This window comes from Aquarana catesbeiana, linkage group LG02, assembly GCF_042186555.1.
Source record: "Aquarana catesbeiana isolate 2022-GZ linkage group LG02, ASM4218655v1, whole genome shotgun sequence".
In the NCBI taxonomy this organism is placed as follows: Eukaryota; Metazoa; Chordata; class Amphibia; order Anura; family Ranidae; genus Aquarana; species Aquarana catesbeiana.
Genome location: NC_133325.1, coordinates 284,406,164 through 284,431,089, shown reverse-complemented (window position 1 = coordinate 284,431,089; position 24,926 = coordinate 284,406,164). Strand labels below are relative to the sequence as shown.

Here is a 24,926-nt window from a genome sequence, read left to right as displayed (position 1 = left end):
TGGCGGTATGATTATTTCAGATTTTTGCGTCTCAAAGCGGTACAATTATTTTGGATAGGAATTTGGTGTTTTATATTGTAGGCCTGTAATTCTTAGCAATAACACACTTAAATCTGTCCACCAAGAGTCTAGTAGATATCCCGGGTATGATGAAGTTTGAAACACAAAATCATAAATTATAATATAATAAATAAATATAAATAATTATAAAAAATAATAATATAATAATAATAAAATACATTTCCCCACGATTCACTATCGCTCAATTCTACAAGTGTTCTAATTTACTATCGCTGTTTTCTAGCTGGTCTAAAACCACTTTTGACGTAAAGGGACACTTTTTGGTTGCTATGGACAATCTCAAGTTTCCAGGCAGAAAGAATAGTATATATCATATAAAACTGCATGCAGGGCACTGGACAAAGCACTGGGGACAAAAGGGTTGTGTAATGATTTCATACAGTAATGTAATCTGTAAGATTACAGTGTACTGTATGTTTTATGAATTTTCCCTTTTTTCAATTTGACGCCAGGCTCCGCCCCCGTGAGTTGCAATGTTCAAAGGGAACAGAGCCCGGCACAGAGAGACTTCGGGAGGAGGACACAGCCCTCGGACACAGCGGGGGACATCCCAGGATCCTGGGGACAAGGTAAGTAACCTGCACCAGGATCCTGAGATGTAATCCCGAGTGTGGCTCGGAGTTACCGCTAATGGTGCTGAAATTTAACCCCGAGCCACACTCGGGAAAACCGCCAGGGAGGCTGCCAAAGTGATTATGGAGCCATATACCTTTATACTGATATATATAAACAATTTATAACATCATTATTACAAAAAAACTAATTTCAAAAGATACACTGTAGGCCTAGGCGAGGGGTCTCAAACTGGTGGCCCTCCAGATGTTGCGAAACTACAAGTCCCATGAGGCATTGCAAGGCTGACAGTTACAAGCATGACTCCCACAGGCTGAGGCATGATGGGACTTGTAGTTTCACAACAGCTGGAGGGCCGCCAGTTTGAGATCCCTGGCTTAGACCATAAGAGAACTAAAACCCATATTTAACACTCACAAGTTTAGGTATGTGGCGGTTAGAAGCCTACAGATGAAGGTTAAAACAATAGACCTGGTATTGTGGTGATGGTGAAAGAGTCCCAAAAGGGGAAAAATGGACAGCTATGCTATAGGAAAATATACAAGAAATGGGCTAAAGAAAAGCACAGAAACAATATAAAAAAACAGATCCATATGTGATTTTTTTTGGGGAGCAACATATAATGTAAGTTCTTGCAGTGTCTCCTGATATGTTTTATCCTCAGACCTGTCACCATTTTTGTTGCCTATCACTGCTTTCATCATTTTGTTGTGTACTGCTCCCAACATGTAGCTTATTTTTGTTGCACTGTAGAAGCGAAAATGGAAACAAAAATTCTCCCAAAACTGTTACCCAAACATTCATTTAGAAGTTACAATTTCACTGTGTTGCATAAAAAAAATGTTATATCCTTTTCATTAGAATACTTTAACCACTATATTTTGGGGTAAATTTTACAGAAAATACATTCCGAAAAAATTTAATTATAAAAATAAATATATTATAAAATAATGACAAATAAACAACAACATATACAAGCAATTCTGCATATAAAATAAAGCTCTATGTGCCCCCCCCCCCCCACACACACACACACACAATGTATAATACAGGGGGTTATTGAAAGGAAAAGGCTCTGAGACTCATTGGTTAACTGAAAGATACTTTTAAATTACCTGACCTATATGCAGGACTGGGATAAGGAGGAGGCAGGAAGGGCAGCTGCCCCGGGGGCAGTGTTTTCAGGTGGGAGAGGGGAACTTGCTTGGGAGCTTCGGCCTGCTCATCACATGCAGTAGAAACTGTCCACAAATTACTCTGGCTGTCGCACCACCCCATGCCTTAACCTGCCCTAAGTCTGCGCAAAAACTGAACTGAGTATGTGCCTGTGTCCATTGTGTGCCTCCTCTCTGCGGTAGCCACCATGCCATTTCTCAGAAAAGTGAAGGATGCTCTTTTCTACACTTCAAACTCTGGCTGGCTGGCTGGATCGTGGCTGTCACACTCCCAGTAGCTGTAAAGGTGAAAACTCATCATATGGTTAGACACTGCACCACCTTTACTGTCTCCTGCCCAGCAGTCACCAGGGCTCACTTCAGACCAACATGAAGATGTCAGAGAACAGAGGGTATCTACTTCACCTGTGAGTCCCAACCCGCTCCACCTTTTAATGTCTACCATGCTGTGCAGTAAATCTGCCCTGCACCTTGTAGCACATGTTTACTTAAAGAGAAAGTCAACATTTCAAATAGCTTAGGAACATACTGGGACTTTTCAGGTGCTACATAGATGTATTTCAAATACACAATGGGGTTGATTTACTAAAGGTAAAAAAAAGAACCGCGCTGCAAACAAGTGTGATACAATATAATTAGATCTTGAAGGGATCCACATAAATATCAAAAAGAAAAAGAAAAAACATTAAACACAACCCATCTTAGAAAGACGTCGTCTAAGATGAAACGTACGTCAGAAGGTTGACGCGCTGACGCCATCGATGTGTTTCTCGTCTTGAATGGGTGTTCACTGGCCGGCCGGCTGCTGATTTTTATCCCTGCTTTTAACTCTTCTGCTTATGTAAGTGCAATTACTTATTTAATACATTGTTTATACCCACTGATTTGCGCTATGGAGAGCCATCTTCTTATTCTTTTTGGGTCCTCCTTGCCGCTCATACATTGATCCTGTGGACGGAGCCACCCTGGTCTGCCTGGTTTGCCTGGCTATCCTGGTCATCCTCCCCCTATTTGGTCCACCATATTAGGATTTCAACAAGATTGTGTGCTTGGTTCATTTACAAGCTGTATCACAGCTTGCCGTTGGTAAGCATTTAATTCACCTGGTGGCGGATTTTTTCACGTGGTGACACTGGAAGGATTTATTGGCTTCATTGCACTTTATTGGACATTATTTGCATTTATATTTGGATTTCAATCCACTGATGTGATTTCTCTCATTATTTTATTTTCACATGGACTTTACTTTCACATGGGTTGTGTTTAATGTTTTTTCTTTTTCTTTTTGATATTTATGTGGATCCCTTTGAGATCTATTTATATTGTATCAAACTTGTTTGCAGCGCGGTTCTTATTTTTACCTTTATTCTATTTGATTGTGCATATCCCACAATTTTAGAACTGCAGCTATTTTTTGTGTTAGCGTGGTAATTTTTTCTTGTTGATTTACTAAAACTGGAGAGTGCAAATTCTGGTGCAGCTCTGCAGAGAAACCAATCTGCTTCCAGTTTTGTTTGTCAAATCTTGAACATTGTTCACTTTTGAACAAAATTGAACATGCTGAAGTTAGAAGCTGATTGGCTGCCATGCACAGCTGAACCAGATTTTGCACTCTCCACTTTTAGTAAATCAACCCCAATATATCTTATTAAAAATCGTTCTTTTTATTAAGATATAATGTGTATGTGGAATACATCTATGTAGCATCTGAAAGCATTTTCCTAACCTATTTCAAATTTTGAGTATTAACAAGGCATATGTTACACTGACCCAGTTGATGTGTTTTACTGCGTTCCAGTACAGTCCAGTGCAGGAAAAATGCAGCATGTTATATTTTTTTTTGGAACTGGAACTGACCGCACTAGTGTGAGCTATGTCATTGGAAACCATATAACCTACTATCCATGTGTTTTTGATGCAGAAAAGAACATACCGGACTGCATGTGGTATGAACTGGCCCTTAAACCTTTATTATAAAAGAGAGAGTCAGATAAGACATTTGGGTCAGACAGGTAAGGTAAATGGGTGGTTTTATGTATATATGTGTATATGTGCATTTATCAAAAGCACCATAGGGGGTACTGCTATACACTAGGGTGCATATATTCCAGACTCCTGAACTCTGTATTTTTCCCACTCCTAATGTCTAAACATTATATGTTACATACTCCTTACCCTTACACTCTTTTTGTTATCCACTCCTCCACTCTGTACTTTACTTCTATTCGTGTACTATGTATATTATCCACTCCTGAACGCTGTACTCTGTATACTACAAGCTCCTGCACCCTGTACATTACTTTTACTCCTGATCCCTGTGCTTTGTAATTTATCCAACCTCGACCTGTGCACCCTGTAGGTAGGTATAATGATTAAGCTCAATTTTCAGGTGTGGGTAAGATGATTGGGTACGCACAACACAGAGGAGAGAGGCATGTTCAACCTGGGGGCTGGATGCCATGCCTATGTGTATATAGATATACAACCTTAGGTTGAAAAGAAAAAAAAAAACATGTGAAAGATGCACAATCAAGAGGTTGATGACACTGCAGTCAACATGCACAGTCCATTCAAAACTCACCACAATGCACATGAAACCAGACTATTTATTTATTTATTTATTTATTTATTTTTTACACAGAGCACCATAATGCACAGTTGTTTGATTGTGATGCGCTGCCTAGGTGCATTGCGGCACATAAGCACATATTTGCCACTCGTTGTTGCAACACACTGGTGTGACCTGAATATCCTAAAAATATGAGCTAAAATAGAGACATGAAAATTAATATACAAGTAAGGCTCCTTTCACACTCCTTTCAATCTGAAAACAGATTAAGTAGTCATCAGTTTGGGCTCTTTCATACGTGCGAACCGTTCAAATCCTCCAGTCAGTTTTTTCAACGGATCTGAACGGTTGCTCCATACATCTCTATGGAGTGACGGATGTCAGCGGTGACATGTCCACTGACATCCGATCGGCCCCAATCCGATCCGCAAAATCCTGACAGATGGAAAACCTATTTTCCATCCCTCTGGTGGATCGGATGAAAACGGATAGGCGGTCCATAATCATCCAATCCCCCCATAGAGGAAAGCGGTGATCTGACAGGTCCGTCACTGCACAGTGTGCAGAGACGGACTTGTCATCCGCTGGCTCAACGGAGCGATCCCCGCTGAGCAAGCAGATGGCTGAATACAGATCCGCAGGTATGAAAGAGCCCTTTTTCATCAGTGCTCATCAGTTTTTCATCAGTGCTCATCAGTTTTTCATCAGTTTTTTTTTATATCCACTACCAATGTTAAAAACGGATGAGAAACTGACCATTTGTCAATTTACATCTGTTTTTTCGTCCGAATTTGTTTTTTTAACAGAAGAAAAATAGAGCTGATGGATGATGATGACAGATGCGGATGTAAACTGATGTAAATGGATGATCATCCATTTACAACCGTTTTTCCATAGAGATGCATTGATGTCCGTTTTTCATCTGTCAACGGATGGATGAAAAACAAACAGCATGTGTGAAAGGGGTCTTAGTAGGTTAAATGTGCATCTATACCTCTTATCTGCCTTTGAAATTATTCACTGTAAACAAAGAAAAATAGTTTATCAAATGCATAATGTACTTGAACGGCATTATACTTTTCATGAGTAGTGAGAGTTGGATGCATGCTTAGGAAGCAGTTTCTGTATATTGTGTCATATGTATGATACCACCACTACACAATTAAACTTTGACACATTGAGGACTGAAAGATTCGCTTTTATTTATGACCTTTTTAAAATGATCAGACAGCGCACTAACAATTAAAAAATGAGACACATGAACTACTAGTATAATCACAACATCTTTAATAAGCATTTCAATGTCTTCTAAGAGATTACAAATGTATTTCTATGTGACACCAGTGATCAGTGAAAGGAAATTGCAAGTTCAGGAAATAATTAAACAGTATAGGAAGTCATGCGTTGTTACAATTCTAGATATTAGATGGGAGTTAAGCAAATTGACAATTGCAGCTGACAATTACATAGGTAATTAAAGGGCTTCTCATTTAAGCCTACATTGGATGTGAACTCAGCCATGTGAATAGCTTGTTTTAGTATACTTGCTTTGCATGGTGTAAATGTAATGGAAAGATACTGTTGATTAGAAAGGCAACATATAACCCATTTTAACAATTAGCTGGAAATGAGTTCACTCTAAGAAACATTACAAGTTAACAGCTGTCGACACCTATAGAAGAAATTATAATTAAGATGGAAAAAAACACCATTGTACAGTGATTACAAGATTTTCCTGCTATTGTGTGGTGAGTATTCATTTACTGAGAGTAACATCACAGTAATCCACAACTCTCATGAAATACACGCAAGATTACGTTAAAGGGTACGTTTATTTATAAACCATTTCTTCAGATTTAAAGTGTAAGTAAACCCACTATCATTTTCAGCCAAGGAAGCTACCATCTTTGCCTCTGTTTAATCTACAACTGCCATGATGCTGCTCATGTGATCAGTTATGACACCAGCCATTGGATGGTTTGACAGTTTGGTTGAGAGCACAACCAATGGGAGTGTTACATTTCCGGCACATGCCGGAAATGAAACTGTTCTATGGATGGGTTTACTTCCGCTTTAAACAGCCCAAAAAGAGTAGTGAATAAAAAGAATATATGTAAAAGTTTGATGTAGCAGAAATTTTCTTTCACAGCCACTAGCATGTGGTGCATTGAGTAGTTAAAGCAATCATTTTTTCAACTTTCCATCTATTAAATCCTCTGCCCTTGTTGTTTTCACTTAGGATAGTAAAACTTTTTTTTTCTGCCAGTAAATACCTTATACAGCCCACTTCCTGTTTCTTGTCTGGTAAAAAGCCTAGGCATCATACACAGCTCGCTCTCTCACTCTTGTGAGAGTTTGCCAGGAAGGAAGGGGGGATGAGTCATAAGAGGGCCAATGAGAGCTGCTGAGCTGGAGGTGTGCCTCTGTGTGTCTGTTCAGGAAGTGAACAGGCAGCAGCTTCAGCTTTCCACAGTTAAAATGGCTGCAGCCAGACTCAGTGCTGGGAGATTTCTGCAGCATATTTGTCAAGTACAGAATCACAGTATATATAAAATAATATGTGAAGTGGTTGGAGGGAAACTTCAGAATAGCAAAGATTTTTTTATTACAAATTATGTGAGCAGACTGCAGTTCCTCTTTAAGCTAGCCATACATATCTCGAATTTTGGCTGATTCAGCAGGAATTCGAATTGTCAGTGGCCCTGTGGGCACCACAAAAGTAATTTTTTTTTAATGACGAAGGAGCCACGTGGAAAATTGTCACCTAATAAGTGACTGCATTCAATAGGATTTAGTCTCTATTTGGATATTCAGCAGCTGCAGGCTCAGCGGGCTGCTGAAAATTGGCAGGAAAGATCCCATCATCCACGTTGTTTAGCATTTATGGAAGATCTATTAGACTGTTATTGTTCATCCCACAGACTGAACTAGAGAAATGTAGATGTGTATGGCTAGACTTAAAGTAGAAGTCCACCCTAACACTAAAATCCCTGCATCTACAGACATCAACAATCTAACACTAACCTATCTAGCCCTGTAAAGAAGAAAATGAGTATACATACCTTTATTGAAGCCGATTCGACCGGATCCCATGCTGAGCTGTCAGCCGCAGCTTCACTGTATATGCAGGTGTAGAGGACACATCCCTCAACAAAAGCCCCATAAAGTAACTCTATGGGTGACATCTAGGGTTGCCACCTCATCCCTTTAAAACCAAACACATGTTAATTACACAGGTTCTGTGGCTAATTAAGGTGGAAATTAAACCCACTTGGTGCCTTATCTGCATTAAATTAGCCTCAGAACCTGTGTAATTTATGTGTTCGGGTTTAAAGGGATGAGGTGGCAACCCTAGTGACGTCACTCCCCACCTATTTCACAGCCGTCGGCTGTGTCCTCAGCAGAGCTTCATCCGCTGGAGACCGGATCCGATCGGCTTCAAAAAAGGTATGTATACTGATTTCTTCTTTACAGGGCTAGATAGATTAGTGTTAGTCCTGGATGTCTGTAGATGCAGGGATTTTAGTGTTAGGGTGGACTTACACTTTAAGTTGGCCATAGACAGATCACAACTCGCCCAGTTGAGCAGGAACCAGCCACATTTTGATCCATTGGTTGTACTGAAATCAATCAATCTATCAAATGAATTCAGTACAACCACCCTGTTGGGTTTTTTCGTGTGATCACTGCCCCCAGCTATAGCTGCCAGTAGTAATCATTGTATTCTGATGGCAGAGAAACCTCCCACTGTCAAAATACAATAGTGCAGTGGGAGGGATTCCCCTAATAGAGAGGGTGTTATGTCACTATTCTTATATTCTTTATATTCCTAAATATCTTTTTACACAGCTCCGCTGTGCAGTCACATTATTCCCCTCTGCTCTCCTTCCCTGATCTAAGGAGAGCAGCTGGCTCCTTGTGCTGCTTTTCCCTCACCATTCTGAATAATCATATAATAATAACAGTATGGATTGCAATTACCAGGTCAAATTCAAATACTTACCCTGCTTGAATTTAGAAAGCACGTTTATTGATACATTAATGAATATTGATCTATATTAGTTTGTGTATTTTACACCTGCCTGGAGTTTAGCTTTAAAATATATGAATCAACATACCATATTAGCCTCCCTGACGGTATTCCCGAGTGTGGCTCGGGGTTAAATTTCAGCACCATTAGTGGTAACCCCGAGCCACACTCGGGATTGCATTGCAGGATCCTGGTGCGGTGTACTTACCTTGTCCCCAGGATCCTGCGATGTCCCCCCGCTGTGTCCGTGGGCTCTGTCCTCCTCCGAAGCCTCTTTGTGCCAGGCTCCATTCCCTGTAAGTGTCGCGACGCATGGGGGTGGAGCCTGGCAAATTTAAAAAAAAAATTAAAAATCATAAAACATACAGTACTATAGTCTTACAGATTACAGTACTGTATGAAATCATTTCACATCCCTTTTGTCCCCAGTGCTTTTTCCAATGCCCTGCATGCAATTTTATATTATATATACTGTTCTTTCTGCCTGGAAACTTTGTCCATAGCAACCAAAAAGTGTCCCTTTACGTCAAAAGTGGCTTTAGACCAGCTAGAAAACAGCGATAGTAAATTAGAACACTTGTAGAATTGAGCGATAGTGAATCGTGGGGAAATTTATTTTATTATTATTATATATATATATATATTTTTTTTAATTATTTATATTTATTTATTATATTATAATTTATGATTTTGTGTTTCAAACTTCATCATACCCGGGATATCTACTAGACTCTTGGTGGACAGATTTAAGTGTGTTATTGCTAAGAATTACAGGCCTACAATATAAAACGCCAAATTTCCATGCAAAATAATTGTACCGCTTTCAGCACCTAAAATCCGAAATAATCATACCGCCAGGGAGGTTAAATCCTTTGACAGGTGGTATAGCATGCACACAGTACACATGCCTACAGACAATGATGAAATATACAGACATATTTGCATTAGCAGAATTTAATACTGAACCTCTAGACACTTCCATAATGAATGTTAATAGTATCATTTGGGTGGTGTAAGCCAGTCGGAAATAAGAATTTATCAGAGACGTGCTGTAGTTATGTTGCTGATAATAAAGCCAAGATAAGCTAATTTAAGGTCTACTACTAGCACATAACCACATACACTGTAATTCTGTCCATGGGATGAAAAACAAAAACATCATGAGGAATTAAAGCATTAAAAGAGTTCCAGATGTTGTGGTTGACTCGAGGCTGATTTGCCGTTGCCAGAAATATGAAATCCCTGGAAAAAGCTGACGGATCAGGCACTACATATATCTGAAGGTACCTGTGGGTCCTTCCTAAACGGATAACTTTCTTTGATGTTTTTTCCAAGGTCATAGGAAATGGCAGGAATAGCTAGAAGTGACTGTACACACAGAACTATAACCAAAAGTCACAGGGCCTTCAGCAAGGAGAACATTAAGCAGCATAGTACCTACATCAATAAATGACATTTCAAATTTGCTGAGACTAGCAACCAGACACATAATGTGCCTTAGATTTCATTTTTTAGGTATATACAGCAATCAGGGTGTAGGAAGAATAATGTCTAGGCACATACCAGGGAGTACACTGCTATTTTCAGAAGAAATGCAAGGCAAAATGTAAATCTTTCAGAGTATTTCTTAGGCACAATCGACATTTCTAGATGTTTCCAATACCATACCAGATCTTCATTTTTTTGAGTTCAGGTCCACTTTAATCATTTGAGATCTCTGGAAGTAATTGGCATAGCTTTTGCATCAGCCCCGACATGGTCACTTTGTATATTTCAAGCTAGGCACTTGTGATTATCGCTAGCGGCTGCTATAGCCGCTAGCAATAATCACTGTCTTCTCCCAGCGGGAAGAGCTTCCCCTGCCCAGAGCAGACACTTACTTGGTAGTGGGGATTCCTCTGTCAGCGCTGTCTGTGTTGATGGGTGAATCGTGCAAATTTCTTTCCTGTAACCCATGATTGCTGGAAAGAAATTTGCACCGTCTATGGCCTGCCTTAGTTGTATGTGTTATATGTGTGCACAACCCTCTAATATCTCATTTTTTCTAGTATATATATATATATATATATGGAGTTTGGACTGTGTCAGTTTGCCTTTGTGGCATCATATATCCATTCAAGAAAGCTTAACTAAGGAAATATGATGGCTGCCATTGCCAACCCACAGCAAGTTTGGAGATTAGGAATGCTGACTTCACTTAGACTTGTCTGATCTGCATGTTTGTTCTACACCGGTGACTTATAAAGTACTAATGCACCTGGATCATCACAACTGCCAGGCATCTAGCATTTTTGGAAGAAGATCACACATGGCAGCCTCTGCATTTCAGTACAAGTTTCCTTTAAAGTATAATACAATATGAATTTTAAAGTATTTGCTTCTAGTCTTGCTTATATAGTAAGGAGAGAATGATTTAAAGAAGGCAAGGCAAATCATCAAGGCGAATCAAGGCTGATACTGCTGACCACCTCATAGAAATGCTCTTTGTTTGCCTGTTGTGCCAATTTAAAGCGAAGCTCCACCCAAAAGGGGAAGCTCCATTTGTTTGCACCCCCCTCCCCCTCCGCTGCCACATTTGGCACTTTTGGTACTTGGTTTTGACAGGTACACATTGTCGGGTCAGATCCCCGCGGTGATCTACAACAATGTTCAGGCCCTTCTCCTTTCCCCTGCAGCCTTCTGGGACACACACAGGTCCCAGAATACTGCGGGACCATTCACAAAGTGCAGCACGACTTGCACATGCGTAGTAGGGAACTGTCTGTGAAGCCGGAAGGGATTTACCAGTTTTCCTTTCCTACAATGCCCGGCGCCTGCACCCGAAGCTGATTAAAGAATCGGCTCAAGTGCCGACATCGCTGGATCCCTGGACAGATAAGTGTACTTATATTAAAAGTCAGCAGCTACAGTATTTGTAATTTCTTGGAGGGAGACTGGGGCTCCTCCTTAATTTTCTCTGTGTCACTGACACGCAACAAGGATGCAGATCAGAAGTTCTGACTTTAATTGCTCCATACTTGCACTGTGTTGGTGACTCATGAAAGAGAAAGAAAAGGCATGACTGCCCAGCAACTAGAATTTTCAGGCATTTGCAATGGTAGCCTAAATGTTTGTTGCAAGATTTTCTTTTAAATACATAGCAGTATGTACTGTAGGTTGTTAAATGTCAACAATGTGGGCACACCTAGCTACCATCCTGCATTTTTACGCTGTTTCAATTGAAGAGTAGATTTGTTTAATGCTATGATATCAGTAAATATGTTTATTGTTGTAAACTTTTCTCCAACTGCACCAAAGGTCCATTCACATCACGCACACATGGGTGTGCGTTATGATCTGTATAACATGTGCACACAGGTGTGCATTGTGTAGGGGCCATGTGATGGGTTGTTACAATATATTGCAGTGTTTAATTTATTTTTTTTACTTTATTGAAATGTCAGAAAATGTCAATTTATTCAACTCTATGCACAACAGTGTATTGTGATGTGCTGCATTGATTTGCTGCATTTGTTTTTCTTCTTTTTTTTTTTTTTACACAGCACACATCAACACACATTTATGGTGTGAAGAGGGCACATGGAGAACAAATGTTTTCTATGTATCCTTGTGTTGAGCCTGTGTTGATTAACGCAGATTAACGCACCCGGTGTGAACAAGCTCTAAGTGTTTAAGCAGTATGGACAGAACTGTTCTCGCTCTCTATCCACACATACAAATCCTGCAATAACAAAACAGCTGGGCCTGAAAGGATACACAACACTCATAATTGTACTAATCACTTGCTGTAAGCCTGCATAAGCAAATGGTTGATTGGCATTCCAAGGCTAATTATACAGGCAGAGGCAGAAGAGAATTATCATAGTTTACAGCTTCCACATAATATAAATCATTTTTCAAATGCTTAATAACAGTTTATTGGATGATAAAGCTGACATCAAGCATTTTATTTTTCTAGGTTTTATACATGAAATCAAATATTCAACTAAGAATTACCTGCCAAGAAGTGGCAACAGTTAAATTAGAAATTAAAATTCAATAGAAAAGAAACCAAGACAACCGCGATTATACAAACTGGTTCCATTAAAATGTGATTAAATATTTTGATGTGAATAGCCAAACTGCAAACTAATTCAAGCCTACAAATAATGACGGAAAAGTAAAGAAAATTAATTAAAGGTACAAGCAACAATGATCACCCCAGTCACTACAGATTCTAAATGTCTTTTTAAGTGCAAAGAAAACAATGTTAATTTGAAGTCTTTTTAAGATGACTTTTCAAATTAAAAAGTGTTTGTTGAAGTACCCCATCAATTACAGGAAAAATTGCACTCATTATATAGCACTATGCATAACACAAAGCAACATTTAATGCACCTCTCCTCTGTTTTGTCTCCTGCATATGAAAGGATGACGGCCAAAACTTCATGTCGATAATAGCACTGTCTGTACAAAGAAAAGATCACCTGAATTGCATTTAGACCCCTTTCACACATGCTTTAGCACTAAAGCACCGCTCGTTTTAGCAGCACTTTAGCGCTGTTTAAGCCGCGCATTTCACCACAAAGAAGGGGTTAAAAACTCCCGTGTTGCGGCGCTTTCGAAGCGCTTTTCAGGCTTCCAAAGTGCTGCCCATTCATTCCAATAGGCAGGCCGTTTTGGGAGCGCTGAATACAGCGCTCCCAAACCGCCCCAAAGGTGCTGCTTGCAGGACATTTCAGAACGTCCCGCAAGTGCACCGCCCCAGTGTGAAAAGTCACACTAGAATGTATGGAAGGCGGTTTTCAGGTGTTTAGCAGAGGCTATTTCCAGCGCTAAAGCCCCTGAAAAATGCCCCAGTGTGAAAGGGGTCTTAGGTGAATCTGACAGTTTATAACATTTTCCAACAATACTCTTTACTGCCAGTTTACACAGGGGCAACACGACTTACAGGCCGACTCACAGAGGCGACCTGCACACGACTTCAGCAGCAACTTGCAAAACGACTTCTGTATAGAAGTCAATGCAAGTCGCCTGAAGTCGCCCCAAAAGTAGTACAGGAACCTTTTTCTAAGTCAGAGCGACTTGTCAGGCGGCTAAGTCGCCTGACAAGTCGCCCCTGTGTGAACCGGGGCTTAGGGCTCTAGTACACAACCTGGGGTCCACTCACCCAAGCAGTCACTAGTGGAAGCATGAATTTGTAAAGGAACTGCAATGGTAGTGGTCTCTAGCAGTCTCTTGTAACATATTCCCAGAGTCTGGCTGTGTCCTGCACTATGTCTACAGTTAAACCTGTAGATAGTCCACAGTCTCTGACCATCTCCTGTGGTAGGTCTATACAACTGTCCTGTTGGATTTTTGAGGCTTGGCAGCGCTGATTAGTGTATTCTGATTGCGGGGAATTCTTCCTGTCATCAGAATATAAAGGATCAGTGGGGAGGTTTCCCCTTTCCACCATGAATGTGTGGAAGGGGAAATCAAGCCTTTTTCTGTCTTTCTTTAACCCAAGCGCCACCACTGGATCACTGATAAGAACAGATACTACACTTGATCTTAGCCAAAAGACTGAGAAGCGATAGATTCTTGATAAATATTCATTCTAAAGCTGGGTATTCACTAGTATAATTTTGTTCAACACTTTTCGTTGTAAGAACGTTTGTCAAATCAACGTCCTTTTTCCATCACAGGGACAATAAAGTTTGAAGGAGCAGGATGAAAAATTTTTCTTGAATACAAATTTCTAACAGTGTATGTGGTTTTCATTTAGTAAAGTCCATTCATTCCAAAATCCAATGTTAAAAACAAATGAAATCTTATACTACTTTTGTATTGATGACTTTTTGTTTGAAATGCTACAAGTGTTGACCCAGCTTAACTCTGTAAGCATACATTGGGGACTTCATATAACACAACTTAATTAGCAACACCAACATTCTGTTGTTCACAAACACAATGATGCTAACTGCCATGCCCTCATCCAATGAAAAACCTGCTCTTTTTCTCCCTTTTGGACTTGCCCACACCTTTAATAAATGTAATCTTTACTTTATGACCTATGTCTTCAAAGCTGCTTATCTAATAATCACTCATTACAAAGTGGCCAACTCAATCATGTCTCTTATCTTTGGTATCTAGTGTTCCCCCCTCTTGAATTTTCATACATTTTTTTTTTTAGTTTGTAATGTGCAGTTATGATGACACATTAGAAATTAAGTTGTATACTATTAATAATACTCTAAAATGTAACAATTTGTTAGGAAAATTATACAGGCAGGTGGTGCTCAACCCCTGGCCCACGACCTCTGATGTACCCTGCTACCTCAAACCAAGGAAGTGCATGCCCATGCTTTGGGATGGCGAGGCGGCAAGCCCAGTTTGCCAACAATGAGTTTTCAACCCACCATCCCAGAGCAACAGAGTGCATTGAGCCAGTGTCAGCAGTGGAGGAAGCAGGTAGCCATGGAAAGCGCAGGAGCTGCATAAGCCGGTGCTTCCTCTGTAGCACTCTCTCCTCCCCCAGGTGGAGTAATAGCAAGTGCACTTGACCTGGGACCTTTATAGCAGCCTGGAGAGCAATGTCAGCAGAAGCTGAAAGAGGAAAAGAAGGTCAGTGTATTAAAGTGGATGTAAACCCAATGTCATCCTTTCTAAACTACCACCATAGGGGTTATCTATAAGGATATACATGCCTCCTGCATGTATCTTTACTTGTCAAATGTCTTCCCTCTGTCTGTTATTAGACCCGAAAAACTGCAGATTCTGTGGGTGGGTCTGTTGTCTGGAGCTCGGTGGGTGGAGTCGTGATGTCAGTAGACTCCCCACCCACCTCTACACTCCCCTTGTCAATATGCATTTTCTCTGTGTATATCTAACACCGAACTTCTGCTATGATCTCTAACATCCAGTGAAAAGACAGGAAAGTAACCACATGACTTCAGCATGCCAAATCATGCTGAGGTGTGGAACAGCCAATCCTTGCAGAGCTGCTGAAGAAAGGAGTGGGGGTGGGAATTAAAAAATACTGCATGTCTCTTAGACTAGTGTACGAGATGTACATCACCTGTCACTCACAGCAAGGGGGAGGATTTGACAAAGTTTTTCTCAGTTGGTCAAGAATTGTCTCACTGAACAATAAAAGAGGATTGCTCAGAGATGGATTAACTCTGTGTGGCAAGACTGGGCTCAAATGATAGCAAATTTTATACTCTACAGTATGATATTAAAAAAAAAAATGTTTTTTCGGGTTTACATCCACTTTAAACAACACATACACTGTGCTTTTGCAATGTGCATATTAGCACCTATAAAAGGGTTAACAACTATTAGACTGCTTTTACACTAATTTGTGGGTGCAGCACAGTGCACCTGTAGCTTTCCTGCAAGTTAGCTGCACTGAGCCATAGACTTCAATTATATGCATGCATTCTGAATGCAGGAGTTTTGGTGTGCTTTCAGAAAGTGAACTACACCCGCAAGATATCTATGCCAAAGTGCAGCCAACCTGCAGTAAAGGCTCATTTACATTTGCACCTCATAGTTGAGATGTGTTTTTAGCACACCCCTCTAATCACTGGTGCAGCTCCCTATATGCCCCAGGGGGCTCATGCAGCATCCCTGTCACATTATGTGTTACCCTTTCACAGGAGGGGTGGCAGGATATACAGGAACCAAGACTTTACATTTTCCTTCTGCAACTGCTGAAATAGACATAGGGGGTTATTTACTAAAACTGGAGAGTGCAAAATCAGGAGCAGTTCTGCACAGAACCATCAGCTTCCAGGTTTTATTGCCAAAGCTTAAGTGAACAAGCTGAAGTTAGAAGCTGATTGGCTACCATACACAGCTGCATGGTTCTGAGTGCACCAGTTTTAGTAAATCTCCCCCATAGAGTCCTTGTAAAAAGTAAACACAGTCAGTGTTCACACTAGTGTCATCCACTTCTTTTTGTGATTGTTGTTAAACAGTAGTTATTGTTGTTTAAAATCTTCATTATGCTATTCAAAAAAAAATATTCTAAGATCTGAACCATTTCATTTCATTGGGGCCTGTGACTGGTTACCAAATCACTTAAAGTGGATTTAAAGGCAGAAGGTTTTTACCTTAATGCATTCTATGCATTAAGGTAAAAAACCTTCTGGGTGCAACCACCCCCAGCTCCCCCCCCCCCCCTATACTTACATGAGCTCCCATCTCGATCAATCGAGCAGCAGCCCTCCCGGGTCTCCTTTTCCTCATTGGCTAACCGTTGGCTCCTGCTGCTGTCAATCACAGCCAGTGAGACAAGAAGGAGAGATCAGCTGCCAGGTTGGATGCTATTTAGATATTATCAACTACGCCATGCATACAGAAAGTAATTACCACATTCTATTACCCTCAAATCGGATTCCGTAGAGGGATTGCTCACTGCCAAGGTCATAGATAAACCCTTGTCCTCCCTGTACTTCCATTTGTCCATAGCCCCCACAAAAAAACTGGAGAAGACCCTAACTAAATGGAGAGGGGACACCCCTGACCTGACAGAGGAGGACAGGGAAGCTTGCCTATCCTCCTTTGTGACAAACATGATCTCGTTTTCTGCAGGTCAAGTTCCTCCACAGGGCCTACTTTACTCCAAAACGACCGACACTTATGAATCCAGAGACCCCAGTGACTTGTCCTAGATGTGACCTGCAGGCTGCCTCCTTTCTTCACATGGTCTGGTCCTGCCCATGTCTGGTAGATTACTGTTTGGGGGTTGTGGATAGCCTCAACAGCATCACGTTCCTGGATATGGGATCTGACCCTAGGTTGATGCTGCTCAACATATTTGGTGCCAGTGTTTGGGGCAAGTAAACTAGGCTGTTCCTAGGCTATGCCACATTCTATGCCCGCAAAGAGATATTCCTTCGCTGGAAGGACGCTGCGCCACCTACTGTGTCTTCGTGGCGTAAAGTTATGAACTCAGTGTTACCACTATAGAAAATCACATATATTAATCAAAACTGCCCTGGTAAATTCAATAAAATATGGTCGGGATGGATAGATGCCTGGGGGGTGGAGTTCTTGGATGATGCTCAGGATGTTATAGCTGTAGATGTACCACAACAATAAATCACGAGATTTGATCTCCTGTGAGTTGTCGACCAATCACGGTGTGTAAGTTACCCACTTGCACGTGGTTTCCCCCCCCCTTCCTCTTTTCTCCTCCCCACCCCACCCCCCACCCCCCCACGCGACCTTCCTGGGAAATTGTGCTGGAATAACTAGCTACTGTACTAATATTTAATACGATATCACAGCCAGTGAGACAAGATTTTGCTCCCACCTATCCCATCAAGGATTTTGCTCCCATCTATCCTATGGATATCAATAATGTTGGTTTCTATGTCACTTTGTATAATATTGTTCATGTGACAAATTGTGTATTTGCATCGCTTGTACTGTAAAGATCTGAATAAAATATTTTTCTTGTTAAAAAAGACAAGAAGGAGAGAGTGGGGGTTAGGGCCAAGCTGTGCTCTGTGTGTGAATAGACATATTGCACAGAGCAAGCAAGTATAACTATTTTTTTAAAGAAATTACAACCTTTAGAATCACATGGCCCTCACTCTTCAAAAAGGCTGAGCACACCTGCTTTATGATAAAGATGGTTATATAGTTTTACTTGGGTATACTGTATGCATCCTCTATTAATATTATTATTTTTTACTAGCAATTGCAGCGGTCAGCGATTTTTAACGGGACTGCGACATTGCGACGGACAAATTGGACACCTAACTGACATATTTGACACTTTTTTGGGGGGCCAGTGACATTATTACAGTGATCAGTGCTAAAAATATGCACTGTTACTGTACTAATGACACTGGCAGGGAAGGGGTTAACACCACGGGCGATCAAAGGGTTAAGTGTGTCCCTAGGGGATGCTTTCTAACTGTGTGGGGAATGGACTGACTGGGAGAACACAGAGATCTGTGTTCCTGCTTAGCAGGAACACAAGATCACGGTGTTCTTCCCTGTGAGAATGTCAATCTGCCTTGTTTAATAGAATGTGGGTGAAGGTCTGCTTTAACTGGTGCTTGGCCTCCCACACTCCCAACTAACCAGGCAGATTTACTTTTAGTGTAAAAAAATAAGATCAGAAAATACCAGTTTATCAGTGATATTTGACATATACAAAAACAAAGACCAAACAGACTTCAGAGGCAGTGTTAAAAATCCATGCTATTTCTGAGTATATCCCAAAAGTAAGCACAGCATAGAGGAAGAAAAATTATCTTTGTGTCTGAAAAATGCATTTGTAGAGAGTTTCCAACCTGCTCAAAAGTGAAGCTAGTATCTGCAATACTGAGGTTTTAAAAGAATGTAAATTGTCTTATAATGAACTGTGCAGTAATCCTCATTTCATTATGTGAAACGGAGACGGAAGAGTCGGATTATGATATATGGCCTTCGTTTGATTAAATTTCACATTACATCAACTTTTCCTTCTGACCTACAAATGGCCATAAATTGTATTTTAATACCAATAGTAACCTCCCTCCAAAAAATGAATAAATGCATTATTATGTAATTTTTCCTAAAAAGCTTGGACATGATTATCAGTACTTAAATAATGAAGGTACGGTTTTATTGTGCAATCACTGGAAGCAGAAAATACAGCACAAATAAACGCAGTAAATTGGTATTGTTTAAATGAAAATGATTGTTTTCTAGGCAAATACTGCAAACTAATAAAACAGTAGATGTCTTGATTTTCTCATGGGCTGAAAACCAATAGATTCCTGAATCTATACTAATGCCGTGTACACATGGGCGGAATTTTCAGCATCAAACGTCCGACGGTCTTTCGACGTAGGTACGACGGACTTTCGAATGACCGGACTTGCCCACACACGAACGACTAAAGTCCGTTCGAAAGTCCGTTCATTTGACCGTGATGACGTACGAAGGGATTAGAATAAGGAAGTTCCTGGCCGTAGCCAATAGCTGCCCTTGCGTCGTTTTTTGTGCGTCGGACTAGCATATGAGGAACGGATTTTTCGATCGGACTCGAGTCCGTTGGAAAGATTTGAAACATGTTCTAAATCTAAAGTCCGTCTGATTTTCGACAGAAAATGTCCTCTGAAGGTCCGATGAAGCCCACACACGGTCGGATTGTCGGACCAGTCCGGTCAAAAAGTCTGCCCGTGTGTACACGGCATAAAAGTATGAATGGAGGAATCTACACTGCCAGCTATTGTAGTCAGGCACTCACGGCTGTCTGAATCCAGTGGCCCTGCCAAAGAGTGACTGCATCTGAAATTAAATTCTAGCCAATTCAACGGGAATCAACTGATGTCATGCTACCCGAAATGGACTGGAAACATGCTTCAGAAGAAAGAAAACAGGAACATTAAATGAGAACTCTATTATAGCCCTTTTACAAATTTAAAGGCTAAGTTCACCTTTGGGAACATGTTACATGTTTGACTCGTTTTAAGGGTGGAACAGGCAGGGGATCTTCTCCCCCCGCTTGCTGTCACTATTTCAGAGTCACAGAATCCTGTGAATAGAAAACTACAAGTACCTACTGCCTTTGCGAAGATAAAATGGATGGGCAGCACAGAAAAAGTAAGGCAGGCCACAGGTGGTGAGATTTGCTTTCCTGCACCCACAGAAGAAAATCACTTGATTCCCCCATCTACACAGTGTTGATGGGGGAATCCCTCCCACAAAGCTGTTGTGTACACAGTAATATGTGTGAACACAGTAATAATTGCTAGTGGCTATAGTTGCTGGCAATAATCAAATGCAGAAAATTCAACATGCTGGTTGAACCCAAGTCGATCGATGGATCGACTTGGGTACATTCATCCTGCCCACAGATGGTTCAAATATAAGCTAGTTCCTGCTGAACCGGCCATGATTTGAACCATCTACGGCAGGTTAAGGCAGTTTTAAAAAAATATCCTAAATCATTTATCTATTAGAAGCCAATTTAAAGTAGAACTATAGACAAAATTTTATAATACATACAGAAAAAACAACCATCAAAGAAATATACACCTACAAGGGCTACCAATTTCAATAAAAAATATATATTAAATACATTTATTGGATATATGATTAGCAAAAGCATCAGCATGGGTACGGAACCCCTCCTCACAGAAAAAACACCCTGGGGACACCCCATCAACCTCACCCCAGCACTCCCCCACTCCACTCTGGTCGCCTCAGAGCATTCCCACTCAGCCCAGTGCCCCCCCCCCCCCGTGACCCACTAAAGTAAAAACCTGAGCCCCAACTCAATGGTTGGATGGTCCAATAGGTGTCAGTGATCTATGTGTTGAAATTCTTGTGGTGGTTTGTAGGCTGAGAGCCTATGATCGTTGTAATGTCTGCCTGCTGTTTCACTTTGTGAAGCTGCCTGTGGAATAAAATGTATCCCTCATCACCTACACTAGTTCATAGTCCTGCCTATATCAGATCTGGGGCATGTCACTGCTGTACAAACACTATATACAACAGAGCCAATTGTACACATCAAATTCCACAGGCAGCTTGACAAAGTGAACCAGCAGGCAGACATTACAACGATCATAGGCTCTCAGCCTACTAACCACCACAAGAAGATCAACACATAGATCACTGACACCTATTGGATCATCCAACCATTGAGGGGGGGCTCAGGTTTTTACTGTAGTGGGTCATGGGGGGGGGGGGCCTGGGCTGAGTGAAATTGCTCTGAGGCGACAGAGTGGGGTGGGAGGGGGGGGGAGTGTCAGGGCAAGGTGTCCCCCGGATGTTTTTTCTGTGAGGAGGGGTTCCTCACCGTTGTCAATGCTTTTTGCTAATCATATGTCCAATACATATATATTGTATTGAAATTGGTAGCCCTTGCAGGTGTATAATCCTTTGGTGTTGTTTTTTGTTTTTTCTAGGTTTTTTCTAGGTTTAAAACCCATGTCAGACTTTTTTTTTTTTTTTTTTTTTTTTTTTTTTTTAAGGCAATTCTTCGGGGATCTCCAGATCACCAAAACTAGTGTCCTCATTGGAAGATTTTACCTCTATTACTTTTCTGAGGACAACCCAAAATTTGGGATTTTCTTTTACTTGCACTTTCAATGATAATGGTAAAAAGCATGGGCATCCATAGAACTTTTTTCAGGTGGGAGGGGGGGGCATCATTTTAAGGTCACCCATGCTCTGACCCTTTTCGCCAATGTCATTATCATGGTCAGAGACTGCAGATATAGTACAGGAGATGTTCAGAGACTGCAGACGTAGGACAGGAGATGGTCAGAGACTGCAGACATAGTACAGGAGATGGTTAGAGACTGCAGACATACTACAGGAGATGGTCAGAGACTGCAGACATGGTACAGGAGATGGTCAGAGACTGCGGACATGGTACAGGAGATGGTCAGAGACTGCGGACATGGTACAGGAGACGGTCAAAGACCGCATACATAGCACAAGAGACTGCGGACATGGCACAAGAGATGATCAGAGACTGCATACATGGCACAAGAGACTGTAAAAGACTGCAAAAATGTGGGGGTGAGAGAGAGAGAGAGAGAGAGAGAGAGAGAGAGGAGGGTGACAGAGAGAAAGGGAGGTGACAGAGAGAGACAGGGGTTGTGACAGAGAGAGAGTGGGGTAAGAAAGACAGAGGGGTGACAGAGAGAGAGAGGGGGTGACAGAGAGGGTTGATAGGGGGGCCCAGAGAGAGAGGGGGGTCAGAGAGAACCCTAGCACTATCTGCAGACCCCTAGCACTATCTGCAGTCCCTCTAGTGCCCCTATGTCCCAGTGGTGTGTGTTCAGTAGGACATCCATGATGGCCAGCAGCTGGCAAGACCCGTTTTGATTCTGGGTGAGGACAGGAGGTGCTCTGTTCCTTCCATCGGATCTATGATGTGCAGGGCAGCCAATTTTTGGGCCCCTTACACAGCTTTACACAGATAAGCCCCCCTCACCCGCAGACCCCCACAACCACCAGGCAAGAGTTGTGGGGATGAGGCCCTTCTCCCCATCAACATGGGGACAAGGTGCTTTGGGGGGCTACCCCAAAGCACCCTCCCAATGTTGAGGGCATGTAGCTTGGTACGGTTCAGGAGGGGGGGTGCTCTCTCATCCCCCCCTCTTTTCCTGCAGCCTGGCAGGTTGCATGCTCAGATAAGGGTCTGGTATAGATTTTTGGGGGGACCCCACGCCATTTTTTTTATTTTGGCGCGGGGTTCCCCTTAAAATCCATACCTGACCTGAAAGGTCTGGTATGGATTTTGAGGGGGACCCCCACACCATTTTTTATAAATTTTGGTGCGGGGTTCCCCTTAATATCCATACCAGACCTGAAGGGCCTGGTATGGAATTTAGGGGGACCCCCACGCCATTTTAAAAAAAATTTTGGCGAGGGGTTCCCCTTAATATCCATACCAGACCTGAAGGGCCTGGTATGGAATTTAGGGGGACCCCTATGCATTTTTTTAAATTTTGGTTCGGGGTTCCCCTGTGGGGAAATTCCATGCCATCAATAAACTTTTATGTGTATTGTTGTCATTATAGCCGCGAGTAGTTTTAAATTACTTTTTTCCTTTAGAAAATGTCATTTTGCTGTCAGACTGTTCTAAATAAGGGAAACATGCGCCCCTTTACAGGCATACTATAGACACCTCCCAGGTACGAAATTTAAAGGAATATTACACTTTTATTGTTTCACTTTAAGCATTATTAAAATCACTGCTTCCCAAAAAACGGCTGTTTTTAAAACTTTTATTTGCATTGATACATGTCCCCTGGGGCAGGACCCAGGTCCCCAAACACTTTTTATGACAATAACTTGCATATTAACCCTTAAAATTAGCACTTTTGATTTCTCCCATAGACAATTCACTATAGCCGTCACCGCTATTACTTCATGACTTTTTTTTCCCTTTAGAAATGTCATTTTGCTGTCAGACTGTTCTAAACACGGGAAAAAAGCGCCACTTTACAGGCATACTATAGACACCCCCCAGGTACGAAATTTAAAGGAATATTTCACTTTTATTGTTTCACTTTAAGCTTTATTAAAATCACTGCTCCCGAAAAAACAGCCTTTTTAACACTTTTTTTTGCACTGATACATGTCCCCTGGGGCAGGACCCAGGTCCTCAAACACTTTTTATGACAATAACTTGCATATAAGCCTTTAAAATGAGCACTTTGATTATTCATGTTCGAGTCCCATAGACTTTAACAGTGTTCGCGTGCTCGAACAAATTTTTAGCCTGTTCACATGTTCTGGATGCGAACCGAACCGGGGGATGTTCGGCTCATCCCTGTTCACCGGTCCTGCCTTCTCCTGGCCCAGGCAGGCCCCTCAAGCCCCTTACAGTTGTAACGGCTATACCCCCTGATGGCAGCCCTGATGATGTGACATGGAGCAGTCCCTGGCTGCTTGCATTTCTTGCCCATCCTTGCTCGCTGAACTCCTGGTCAGTCTGTCCTCCGGCTCCAGGCCTGGGAGCGGTGAGGTGGTTTAAAGAGTCAGGGGTTCCAGGCTCTGGGAGGTGCCGGGGATGCTATGCCTGCTGTTCCTGGTGTCTTGCTGCTCTTCATTCCCGCAGCTTCCGTCTCCTGGGCCGCTCGCTCGCACTATGTAGACTGGGTGATGTCATCCTGCCCACCGCTTGAGGTCTTTGCTGTCCCGCTCCTCGCACCAGCTGTCACCGGCCCTGCTAAACCGTGAGCAGGGCAGGCCGCTGGTGCTGGGATAAGGACCAAGTGGGGAACCCCCAATCCAATACCCGATTCCAGGTGGGGGTACTAATCCCTCTCCACTCTATGCAAAGTAGTAGTAGTAGTTTCTTCCCTAGCCTGTGCCGTTAATTGCGGCTCCCGTGAGCATGCGCGAGAGTGACGTCACGCGGCTCCGGCAAATCACAGAGCCGGAGTCCGCGGCCCGGAAGGAAGAGGGGCCAGAAGATGGACGCTGCCTACACAGGGGACATCGCTGGATTCTTTTGCAGGTAAGTGGCACATAATGGGCTAGTACGCAATGCAGTGAGGTATCACCATGAACGTCAGATCGAGGGCAGTAATTTTAGCAGTAGACCTCCTCTGTAAATCTAAAGTGGTAACCTGTAAAGGCTTTCAAAGGCTTTTAAAAATGTATGTAGTTTGTCGCTGCTGCACGGTTGTGTGCCATTTTAAAGCATGTTGTGTTTGGTATCTATGTACTCGGCATAAGATCATCTTTTATATTTTACCCAACATTTGGGCAATATGGTGTGTTTTAGTGCATTAAAATTCAAAAAAGTGTTTTTTTTTTCTACAAAAAAATTGCGTATGAAAAATCGCTGCACAAATACTGTGTGAAAAAGAAAATTGCAACACCCACCCCACCATTTTAATCTGTGGGTCCATTGCTTTAAAAAAAAATATATAATGTTTGAGGGTTCAAAGTAATTTTCTAGCAAAAAAGAAAAAAAAATTTCATGTAAACAAAAAGTGTCATAAAGGGCTTTGTCTTCAAGTGGTTAGAAGAGTGGGTGATGTGTGGCATAAGCTTCTAA

General features: G+C 41.7%; 1 pseudogene; it reads right to left on the bottom strand.

Annotated features, from left to right (window-relative positions):
- Nucleotides 1-13,842: 13,842 nt before the first annotated feature.
- On the bottom strand, nt 13,843-13,984 carry LOC141130807 (U2 spliceosomal RNA; annotated as a pseudogene).
- Nucleotides 13,985-24,926: the final 10,942 nt, after the last annotated feature.